The 12053-nt window shown below is 52.2% G+C and overlaps 1 protein-coding gene across 1 annotated transcript in view; it reads right to left on the minus strand.

Annotated features, from left to right (window-relative positions):
* Nucleotides 1-2742, minus strand: part of CUNH10orf90 (chromosome unknown C10orf90 homolog) — a 284414-nt gene extending 281672 nt beyond the window's left edge. Inside the window, exon 1 of the mRNA XM_046448702.2 lies at nt 2318-2742. The gene's annotated coding sequence lies outside the window, so the exon portion shown is untranslated. The remainder of the gene's footprint in view (nt 1-2317) is intronic.
* Nucleotides 2743-12053: the final 9311 nt, after the last annotated feature.

The following is a 12053-nucleotide window of genomic DNA, read 5'->3' on the forward strand; positions in this document are numbered from 1 at the left end:
ACCCCCAGCCCTTTTTGTTTTGTTTTGATCTCACTAAGTGGCCCAGGCTGGCCTTGAACTTGCAACACCCCTACCTCAGCATCCAAGTAGCTGGGATCACAGGTGCGCACCGCCCCAGCTGGCTAGGGCTGAGCATCTTACATGCATTGTCTCCCTTCATGCTCACAACATCCTGTAAGGGAATGAGGAAGGTGAGGCCAAGAAACGGCAGGCATTTGCTGGCCGAGCCACGGCAGTAACCAGAGCTGCAGGTCCCCAAGCCTGTGCTCCTGAACCACAGAAGAGCCTGCAGCAGGTGGGCAAGTTTTCCAAGGAGGACCCACTGAATCCCAGGGTCACATGCAGAGGTTTCAAGTCCTGAGTTGTGGTCAGACTGCAAGGGGTACGTCCCAGGAGCTTTGATGCCTTGAGTCCATGAAGGGCGCACTCCCCCATCTCTCAGAGATCTGATTAGCAGTTCTCTGCCTGTTCTGAACTCAATCATATCACAGGGCTGGCACTTAGGAGCCCTTCATTTGCTATTGCTGCACACGGTTGCATGGCAGCCCCACTGCCTGTTAGCTGCTCTCTGCTCCAGAGAGAGGGCTTGTGCCAAGTCCTCTGGCCCCGCCAATCAGAGGGCATTCCCAGCACCTGGCAGCAAACTGGTGGTGCCAACCAGATGCCAGCTCAACTCATCCTTCTTGGGCATCAGGGCTCGTTCACAGGGGTTCTGGGAACCGCCCCTTTGCTAGGACAGCAACCCCTTCAGGCGAGAAGTTTCCATGTCACTCTGGAAACAGATTCAGCCCCTGCTCCACACAGGACTGGCCAGAGAATGCAGTGGGGAGCATGGCGTTCTGCACCTCCTTCCGCTAGAGCAGAAGGTCCTCAGGTGAGGCAGCATGTGAGGAATCGAAGGCAGGATGCTAGGGGAAGAGTCAGGTCCAGCAACCAGAGAAACAAGGAAAAGAATCAGCAGGAGATCAGTGAGCTTCGAGGCAGCCCAAAGGATGCCTTGGCTTGGATAGCACCTGAGGTTTACATGATCACAGATGAAAGGCACAGGCACCACAGGGTTCCCCGTGGGCAGCCTGGGGGAGCAGAAATCAGGGTGGGGAAGTGCAGGCCCCAGGCCAGGGCCTGTCAGCACGGCCTCAGGTATCGGGCAGAGGCAGGGAGAGAAGGTCAGCCCTGGCCTGCACAGCTTGAGAGAGCAAGTCCAGGTCCAAGGTGCATCAGGAGAGCCCCGGGAGGGGCCAGGGCCAGGACTTGCACTTCTGCTCATCCATACCAGGCAGTAACCCTCACCAGGTGGACTCTGTCCTGAGCAGTCGCTCAGCAGAGCATGAGAAGCCAGGATGTGCCAGAACCACCACCCCCACCTCGAGTAACACTCAGGAATGTTAGGAAGCTCCTTCCCCAGACTCTGAGGCCAACTGTGCAAAAGATCCTGTACAAAACTCAGAATGAACTAATTCCAGCAGAGATTCCCACTTTAGAGTGATTCAGCAGAGTCCTGAATCCAGCTGGAGGGGCTATTGCAGAAGGTGGAACTATCTCCATGGCAGAGTCATGCAATGTGACAAAGAGGAGGACGCTCGGCCTCAACTCCACTCTGCCCTTAAACTCGAGTCACCTGCAGTGCAGGGTACTTTCGAGAGTACTGGGGATTTAACAGACTAAAACAAAAGTGCTTATTTTTTAGTGACATTTCTAAATGGTAGATGCCACTCATGCCTCCTTTACAGAATTATCATGAAGTTAAATAAGGTCATGCACCGATAGGATGATCTCTCAATGGTGAAAGAAAAATAATCCCCAGGGTGGTGCTAATCCCCATGGCTGGGACCCAACAAACAGGGGGCTGGTAGTCAGACCCCTCCGTCGGAAACCTGACCTGGTGCATTCTCGCTGCCCCCAGACACTCCCACCTCCCAGAGTCCTCCAAAGCCATCCTAAGGCATGCTAGGAGCTGGCCTCAAAAGAGTGCCAGAGGGGCTGGGGTTATAGAGCGCTTGCCTCTCACCTCTGAGGCACTAGGTTCAATCCTCAGCACCACATAAAAATAAAATAAATAAAGATATTTTAGAATTTAGAGAGAGAGAGAGCGCGCGCCAGAAATCGTTCCTCGCCAACCACAAGAAAGGAAATTGAAACTGGCTCTTTGCCCATTACCTGTACACTCTTTTGAGTAGCCTTCCTTTGCAGATGCTTCCATTTACACCCCATAGGTTTCAAACAAAGACAATTAAATGATCCTTTCAAGGCAAAGACCAACTGGTGTGATGGAAAATTATAGCCGAGCACAAACTTCTAATTGAGATCTGTAACTTACCCAACAGACTCCGCACCTGCTGCCAATGCCAAAACCGCAGATTTCGATTTTCACCTTCAAATGCGGTAACTAAAGAGCGGAAGGGCCCCGAGCGAGCCCAGAAGATGATCTCACCCAACAGTCTTTCAGGTCTGTGCCCTCACTTTCCAGCACAAGCACCTCCCTGCAATGGAGCTTCAAGACCGTCAGCTCCTGTCTGGACCACAGGCAGCCCAAAGCCCGGCAAGGAAGCATTGGAGAAGGAGAGCCTGTCTGCAGCACAGGACTCTCCAGCCGCACCTTCCTGCTTGCCTCCTTCAAGAATGCTGGGCCCGGGCCGCACAGCTCCAAGAGAAGAGCTCAGGCAAGTTGAGGCCCAGCCAAAGGCACGAGTGCAGATGGGCGTGAGGAGGACTTGCCCCAGGCCACAGCGCCCCCACCCCAGCTCCTCCTCCACAGCCCAGCCCTGCCTCTTCCTGAACCTGCCTCTCACACCTTCTCCTGATGACAGTGGAGGACTTCACCTGGGCCCTGCATGCCTGAGGAACTGCAGTGCCAGGAAACCCTGCCCCCACCAGCGCCTCTGTGTTCCAGGAAGCAGCTCACTGCACAGAGCCCTCTGTCCCACAGGACTTGGATGAGACTCACACATGCCCCTTTGCTTTCCTATGGCAAAGCCAGACACAGGACACTCCCTGCAAATTCCAATTCTGTGTCTCCTCAACAATGAGCTGACTACCCCCACTGACTGATCTGGACCAAGTGCCCACTACCTTGACCAAACTGTCGTCAGGCTACTCTACCAGGGCCCCTGAAACATGGTTAGTCCTTGAGCATTGGAAAAACAATCAGCCCTGAGCATCAGCTGCCTGCAGGAAGGCATTCCTGATCCACCCACTTGGTCCTACTCTTCCACGCCCAGTCTTTCTGTTCACTCCTCCCCATAGGAAAATTACTTTACTGCCTGATTTTGGAGAGCTTGCAGATCTTATGGTTGGAGAGCTGTTGTTACTGCAATGCCCCCTCCCTCTCCCGTCTCTAGAGTCCCTGTCCTAGTCTGTTTGGGTTGCTATAGCAAAAGATCATTAAGTGGGTGGCTTACAAACAGCAGCAATGGGTTCCCCACAGTTCTGGAGGCTGGAAGTCCTGGGTGGAGGTGCCAGCAGAGTCCGTGTCAGGTGAAGGCCCCTTTTCTGGTTCACAGCCAGCCCTTCTCATGTGTCCTGCCACAGCAGAGCCATGGGCTGGCTGGCAGGAGCCTCTCTTCAGGCCATGAATTTCTATTCCAAAGGACTTTGACTAAGTTGAGATTTCTGATCCATCACTGCCAACCCCAGTCTTTCTCAGTCGCATTTTTTGATTCTTGACGACCTGGAAACATGCAGTATGATTTTTCATGACTCAGCTCACCTCCCCCTAGACCCTTCCCTGCCCCTATGTCCTTCCTCCAGGTCAGCCCAGTGGAAAGTGGATGGGAGCATCACACAGGGAGCCTGACCAACTGCACTCAAACTGCTGCATTTCTGCACTGGCCACCCGCCCTCCTTGACCTTGCAGGGCTGAGTGTGGCTGCTCCTTGAAGTTCTGTGGAAGGTGCCTCTGCCTCAGAGGAGAAGGGCGGGCGGGCAGCAAGCCAAGGCCTGCAAGCAGGCCTCCTTCCCCCTCCAGCCCCTGGCAAGCTGGTGGCCAGCACTCTGGCCTGTGTCATGGCCTGGATATGGGGGTGTCCCCCAAGAGTTCCTGTGCTGAAGCCAGAGATGAGATCAGACTACAGGAGCTGTGGCCTCATCCGTGGATCCATCATTTGATGGGTTAATCATTTCAAAGGACCCCTGTACTGGGCGGTAACTACAGGCAGGTGGGCCGTGGCTGGAGGAAGTGGATCACTCGGAGCTTGTCCTTGGGGATTATATCTTGGCCCCCTGGTTTCTCCCCCTCCCTCTCCCTCCCTCCCCCTCCCTCTCTCCCCCTCCCTCCCCCTCCCTCCCCCTCCCTCCCTCCCCCTCCCTCCCCCTCCCTCTCCCCCTCCCTCCCCCTCCCTCCCCCTCCCTCCCCCTCCCTCCCCCTCCCTCCCCCTCCCTCTCTCCCCCTCCCTCTCCCGCCCTCCCCCTCCCTCTCTCCCCCTCCCTCTCCCTCCCTCCCCCTCCCTCTCTCCCCCTCCCTCCCCCCTCCCTCCCCTCCTCCCCTCCCCCTCCCCCTCCCTCAGAGGTGAGCTGCTCTCCCCCACCACACCGTTCCTCCTCTGATGCTCTCCTCACTGGGACCCTGTGAGCTTCTCCTCCTCCGAGTTGTGCTTGTAGGGTTTGATCACAGTGATGAAAACAAACACCCCCTGCTGGAAGGGGACCTGCAGAGCCACCCTCAAGAGCCCAGGCTCTGCCAAGGAGGAAAACCAGCCAGGTCAGCTCTGAGCAGCTGCACTTCCCAACCCTGGCTAGTGGTTCCCACGCGGCCACGGCGGTAATAACAAGGGTCTCTTGTCTATTTCCTGTGTACTCACTGGAGTTGAGGCTGCAGGAGCTCATTAAAATATCCACTTTCAGAATTGTTTTTGGTTGGCGCCTCATGGACTCATGGTGGTGGCTGAATAAACGCACTGAGTGTGCAGATCTTCCCCAGCAGGAGCTCTGTGGGCAGGAAGATGCTCTGGGGCACACAAAGGTGACCCCTCATCTTAGGCCAAAGCCCAGAAAGCTGGAGGGCCTCACAATAACCAGGGTCACAGTTTTGCGGGGCCCCCCCCCCCAGCACTTAAGCCTTGTTTTTATTTTCCTTTTGATAAATTTGAATTTGCATAAGTCTACTTTTATCAGGCAAATCATTCAAATGCACATTTTCTGTTGTCCCCTGGCCCCATCAAGCCCATTGACTTATCACCTGCTGACCTCAAGGTTGGGACACTCTGGGGCTCCTGTGGACTCTGTCTTTTGTGACTTCAAGTCAGGTCTCCTTGGCTTGTGACTTGGCTGTGAAACTCAAGGTTCTGGCCAGCCAGGAAATCCCTCAGCCACTTCTCAGGGGAGCTCGGCCTCAAGTCTGGGGAGGGAGAATCCTCCAGATTCTCCAGAAGTTCATTCAAAGTCCAAGGCACAAAAGCCTCATTGATTTAACTTTAAAAGCACAGTTTTCCTCTCTCTTTTATACTTCTAGGGAATTCTAAGAAAATTTGGTCCAAAAAAATGCACATAAGAGCACTGACTGAACACCAAAAAATTGAACACAATTAGATGTCTAGCAATCTAGTACCAGTATGTCGGGGTTTTTAGCCCCCCGCTTCCCTCCTGACCTGTGGGAGAGATTGGGGGAGCATGCCCCGACCAGGACAGGCCAAGAAAGGTAAAGGTCAACTGGCTGCCCTCCCTCCCCAGGGACAATCAGGAAGGCCAGGGAGAACAGTCAAAGCAGGATCTCGTTTAATGAGAAAATATACACAGCTAATATAATGTACAGGAGCCAATCAGGGTAAAGGTCAGCAGGGTGGGGAGAGTTTACATCTACACCCATCCTACAGGCAGTAATGAGGGCAGAAGGGTTCTGAGCCTATCCTAGAGGTGGTCCGATTCTTCCTCACAACCCACGGCCATGCCTTCTGGCTAATCTCTAGGTGCTCTCTTAGCCACCTGTGGCCCCAGGACTGGGAAGTGGGTAGCAGCCAGCAAGTTAGGTTTCTTCTTTTCTGATGCCACATGCCCCCATTACATCATGCCCTACACCAGTACACAGCTCAAACCAGTGATCAATTATATAGCCACTATAAACAGTAGACATGCTCTACTCAGACACACACTTATAGGATATTAATGAGTATACATTCTTAAGATGGGAAAGTGTTATCTGCTGAGAGCCACAGCCGAGTCGGGATGGCGCCAGAAGGAGTGGTTAAGAGGTGACGCCAGCGAGCCATTAAGATGATAATTAAGTTAAGCTGTGATTAATTGCTGAGATTGATGATCCTGGATTGAAACAGGCTGTGTATTCAATTGTATATAGACCCCTGCTGTCCGCCTCGGGCGCCCTGCTACTTTGGAGTTCTCTCGGGGACCTGGGGAGTTCGCGTTGGTTGGTGAAGTTCCGGTGGAGGGAGTTCCTGTTGGGGTGTGGTGTTCCTGGAAGGGGGAGTTCAGAAATAAAGTTTGTTCCTGCTTGAGTGGCTTGTGATTTGTGCCCAGCCAGACTGCAGCAGTTATCCTGGGTCTCATTTGCATGGGTCCCACCCAGGGTCCTGGCTGTTCATTCAAGGAGCACCCTATTGTGCCACCAGGCTTTGGTTACCTGGTGTCACCTGCTGCCCCAGGCTCCCAGCAAGGGCTGGGCGTGGGATTGGGCCCCTTTGCTCCAGCCCCTGGGTCCACATCCAGCCCACATGGGCCTTGGCACCTCCCACCACTTCCAGACCCGAGGAGACCCTGAGCCACTGAGTGGGCTGCTCAGCAGCACCTACAGAGGCTGATGTCAGCACAGAAATGCCAGGAGTGATGTCCTGAGGGGCAAAATCAGAGCAAAGGACAGAGACCAGAAAGCTAAGAACTGCTCCCTTCCAACCCCTGACAGCCTGTTCCCAGACACGGGGTCCCACAGGGCCTCTCCAAAGACGCCAGCCTCCTTCCCTTCCTGCCTCCTTCCCTTCCTGCCTCCTTCTCTTCCTCACTGCTGCTTGCCCTGGGACTGCACTGCCCCGGAAAGTTCTAGCAAATCAGCGAGGCACTTGGGCTGAAAGAATAAAGCTCTAACCAGTGCTGCATGGATGGGTACATACACCCGTGTGTCGCACAGAGACAGTGGTCATGGATGATTTCTTATTTTCATTTTTACATATTTAAATTTTTCTTAATTTTCATAATGGATATGATCACACTCATAATTTTTAAAGTTTATGAGTGTTTTCCACTGAAAATTCTACCTACCCCTGTGAGGCTAGCCAGCTGCCCAGCTGGTAGACCAGTCCACGAGGTGGCCCTCATGTCTGACCCAGTGAAGTTCTGGGATCCCCAAAGCCCTGGGGTCAGAGAACCTCTGGAAGGACTCACAGAACTCTCTGACCACTGTTACAGGAAGAGATCAGCCGAGGGTCAGTGAGGAAAAGGACCCAGTGAGGAGCTTCCCTTGTCCTCTCCCTGTGGACTGCCGGACACTGTCACTCTCCAGCCACCAGTGTGTCACACTGCACACAAAGCATTGCCAGCCAGGTGCCCACCCCAGCTCCCCGTCCAGAGAGTTTACGGGGGCTTCACCAGGTAGGTTCCACTGATGGTCTGTGAGAGTCCTCAGAGGTCAACCCAAAGTCCCAGTCTGACATCACATTGTTCCCAGGATGACCCCAGGCGATCTGAGGCCTGATGTCTTCAAGGCTTGGAGGCTGAGGGCAGGGATCCCCTCCTGGGGTGAGGTCAAGTTTTACCCTGCGGAATTCCTTGGTGGTGCCCTTGGCCTTCCTGGCCAAGTCAATTCTTTGCCGTTCTCTTGCAGATCTGGTCTCTGGGGCTGCAGGCTCCTTCCCTCAGTCACACTCCTCCTGCCACCGCAGTCTGCTGTTTGTCCCTGCGAGGCCTAGGCTCCTCGCAGAGGAGCTGGCAATCCCAGCCCCTGCTCCCCACGCTGCAGGGCTGCACCCCGAGTGGGCGCCTGCACCCATAGCACCTTCTCCCATCTCAGAGGCAGCAGCCCTCATGAGGTGATTGCTTTAAAATTACTGTTTTGGGGGGACAATAACACCAGAAATAAAACCAGTACTGGAGATGGGAGTTTAAGCATCTAATAAACTTTAAAAAGTGGAACTTTGGTATAGAGTAAGGCATGAAATGTCAGACGAGGCAGCACTTCATGTCTATGCCGGGACGATTGTATTCTCCTCTAGAAAGTCAGTTCCTGAGTCATTCAGCAAGATGGCCTACCTCCGACACCAACACTGAGATAAAGGGAAAACTTCTTAGTGATCTTTGAGAAAACTGCTAACCCATGAAGTGATTAGATGCAGATAAAACAACCATCAATACACCTATGACTTATTTATTTGACAAATATGCCTTGGTTGTGTTTATATATTGTTTATTTATGGTTTTAATGAATAATATTTGCACATATTTATGAGGTACAGTGTGATCAAGTCGGGGTCATTAGCATCGCCATCATCGTAAACTGGGATCCTTTCTTTGTAAAGAGCATATCAAATCATGTCTCCTGTTTCATGCAGCTCATGCCTTATCACTGGTGACCTTCCCCAGGGCTGCTGGCCGCTCCCCAGCTCTGGTAACCACTAGCCCACTCTCAGCTGTATTTTGGAATCCATGTATAAGAGAGGTTGCGTGGTATCTTTCTGTCCCCACCTTATTTCACTTAATGTGATGTCCTCCACGTCCATCCATGTTGTCCCAAGTGACAGACTCAAGCTATTTTATGGCTGCTCCGTATTCCATATTGCATAGGCAACACATGGTCTTCATCCATTCATCCTCCATGAACCAGGGGCTGATTCCACATCCCAGCTTTGGGAATAGTGTGGCAATCAAGGTGGGGACACAGGTGTCCCCTGCATGATGACTTCTTCCTTTGGACATGTGCCCAGTTGCAGGTCCGTGCAGTAGCTATTCTCAGCTCTGCTCTCCATAGGCTGTGGCTACTCTACCTCCCACCATGGTGTGCAGGAGCCTCCTCCACCCAGTCCTCGCCAGGTTTGTCCTTTTTGTCTCTCGGACAGTGGCCATTCTAACCCACAGGAGGCAGTGTCACCTTGGGATTCTGCCTCCATGTCGTTAAGGCTGTAGTTTGCACCTGGAGTGTCCCCAAAGGCCCCTGTGTTGAAGTCATGGTGGTCCCTGTGGCACTATTGGGAGGTGGTGGACTTGAGGAGGTGGGACCTTGTGGGAGGAAGTTAGGTCACTGAGGTTGTGCCCCTGACAGAGATGTTGGGACCCCAGCCCCTTCCTCCTGGGGTCTTTGCTTCCTGGCTACCGTGAGGTGAACAGGCTCCTCCGCCACACCCGCCTCCATTATGTATGAGAAGCCACAGAGGCGAGTAACCATGGACTGAAACCGTGATGGTGGACAGCTGACCAATAGAGTGGCGTTGAGCATTTTTTCATACGTGTGTTGGCTGTTTGTATGTTTTGTGAAAAACATCTATTCAGATGTTTTAAGTTAACAAAAACCTTCCCAACCCAAACCCTTTCCAAAAAACTCATTTACTCCTTTTAACAATTCTATAGTTAATATTAGAAATGTCTTCCATTTACAGGTGTGGAAACTGTCCCAGGAAGGCTAAGTAGCTTCCCCAGGGTTGCACAGCTGTGCAGGGTGAGGCGAGGCTGTGCATGTGACTGTGGGGAGGTGGTGGTGCCCTCGAGTGCCACCTCGAGACTCCAGGATCCGAGGCTAATTTGTTCTTTGCTGTGTTCCCTATTCTTAGCACAGTGCTTGATAGCTAATAGATACTCGACAAAGGTTTATTGTTAATTAATTAGGAGGATTCAATATTTTTGAATTTCCATTAATTAATTAATCACACAGAGGGTCTAACATGTGGAACACTTCATGGACATTTGAAGACATGAATTGTTTGTCAAAGGACTCCATAATGGGGAGACTGCTCTGTGGGTGACAGGGAAGGCGAATGAGTCAGAGACTGGGGAAGGGTCCACGGGAGCTCTGAGCGCCCTCTCCTTTTGGCCAATAAAGGCTGGCAGATGACTTTCTGGGGTGAATGTAGCTAAGATATAATTAAGTAAATCTGTTGAATTCTTAAGGGTTCATTAATCAGTGCCCATGAGGCTTAAGATGAGAGAATCAGAGAGTTTCAAAGAGGGAAGTGACCTTGGAGGTCACTAAATGTAGCTTTCTCATTTTGCCTGTGATTTTCATAAAAAGAAGCCAAGATGTAAGGCATCCAAGTGGCTAGCTATGACTATTGCTCCTGAGTGCAGAAGTCGCCTCAGTCCCCTCCCCAGTCCCCTCCTCAGGACAACCTGCTCTATACCCACAGGCTCTCCTCAACCACTGGCCGGCCACAGGGACTTCGTCGCACCTCAAAGACATTGGAAGCCTGTTTCTCTCTAATCCCACAACCCAGTTCATAGGGCTCCTCCATCATCAATCTTGTTTCAGCAGTTGTTCCGTGTCCCCAGGTGGGCACAGGGCTCAGCAATTACTCGAGCAGGGAATGGCCCGGAGCTCCAAGCTTGGGGCCCTGTGGTGCTCACCTGGTTCCGTGTCCCAGGCAGGCCAGCTCAGGGATGCGCCGGATGGGCCCCGGGAATGGCTGTGTGCTCGCTTTCTCCTGCGTAGAGGCCAAGACCCAACGCTCCAGAGCAGGCCGCAGGCTCACTTCCCTCCCCAGCCCTCGCTAGCTGCCTCACTCCTCTGTGTGATGGGCTCATCAGAGCACCTGCCCCAGGGGGTTGACCTGAGTTAGAGACTGGGGAACCACTTAGAACAGTGGCCACCACACAGTGAGTGCTCAGTAGATGTTAGCAAACACAACTAGCGACTTCTTATTACTGGGCCTAGAATAAAACCCGGGTCACAGCACATGGTAACTGCTGTTAGTTCCCCTGGCATCTAAAAATGCCATCACTACACTTCAGAATAGAGACTTTCCAGCCTCCAGAAGGACAAGGAATTCAGAACAGGCTGTTGAAACTGCCCCTCTGACAGTCATCCAGCGGCCAGGGAAGTGGTATGGAGGCTTATCTGTGCAGGAAAGCTGTGTCCTATAGCACAGGCCTCCAAAGTCCGTAAAGTCGCTTGAGCCATTAAAACGCATCAGGGACCAATTCCACACTTGCTCCCAGCACCAAGAAGCGTAATTGTGTCTCTACTAATATCATCATTTCCATTTAGCAGAAAGAGTTCTCAGGTCATAAACACAACGGCTCTTCATGCCACTATGGCCAACTGCAATGAGCATAATAGAGACCTAATGACCCAGCCAGCTTAATCAAAGCCAGGAATCCTTTCTTCCAGAAGCTTCTGTCACATAAATCGTAGGATCTTAACTGAAACTTACAACACAGCCCGGACCCAAGGCCTCAACGTTCATTCACCTTCATGAAGTTCTTGGCTCTGAAGATTTAAAATCCACCGAGCCAACTACTTTGAATTCAGGAAAACGAGCTTCCTCAGGGCTAGGTCACCGGACAACATCAGTTATGCCGGGTAACAGCCTCCGTCCCCAGGGTCACATTTCACAAATAACGCAGAAGGATTTTGCTTCTGACCTCAACATCTTAATCTTTCCCCTCATGTTAGATTCCAGACTCAGGCTCTTGTGGCCTGTGCTAAAATAACAAGGAGCCCAAGTTTTACCCCTCTTTTTCCTATCATTATTGTATTTACTGCAGGTTGGCAAGCGGTCGAAAAATCCGGTCCTGTCGCCAGTAGCAGGGTTTTTGGAGCCAACGGGCTCACCGCTCACCGTTGCTCTGTCTCCTCCCCTCGCATCGGCTCTGATAGAACAGCTAAATCTGTGGCTGGGAGAAGGTTTTTGTGCTATGTTCTCAGGTCTGCATGGCATGCACCTGCCACTGGAAGATAGAAACACAAGCCCTTGTGGAAGCAGCTGCCTCATCAGGGCCTTTGTGAAAAGAAACGAGATCATTTAATTCCATTGTGAAGTTGGACTATAAAAGGTCACTGACTTCTTACTCCCAGGAGGGAAGTTTCATTGCCAGAGACGTTCTTGATGTATTTCTGTCCTAATTTTATTTGAAGAGAATTCTTTTGCCCCTTTAGAAAGGTTCTTTCTTCCTTGGAAGAAAAGCAGCCC

The sequence above is a fragment of the Marmota monax genome, unplaced genomic scaffold, assembly GCF_021218885.2.
Source record: "Marmota monax isolate L192 unplaced genomic scaffold, Marmota_monax_Labrador192_F-V1.1 WCK01_AAM20220418_F8-fsc00076, whole genome shotgun sequence".
Classification (NCBI taxonomy): Eukaryota; Metazoa; Chordata; class Mammalia; order Rodentia; family Sciuridae; genus Marmota; species Marmota monax.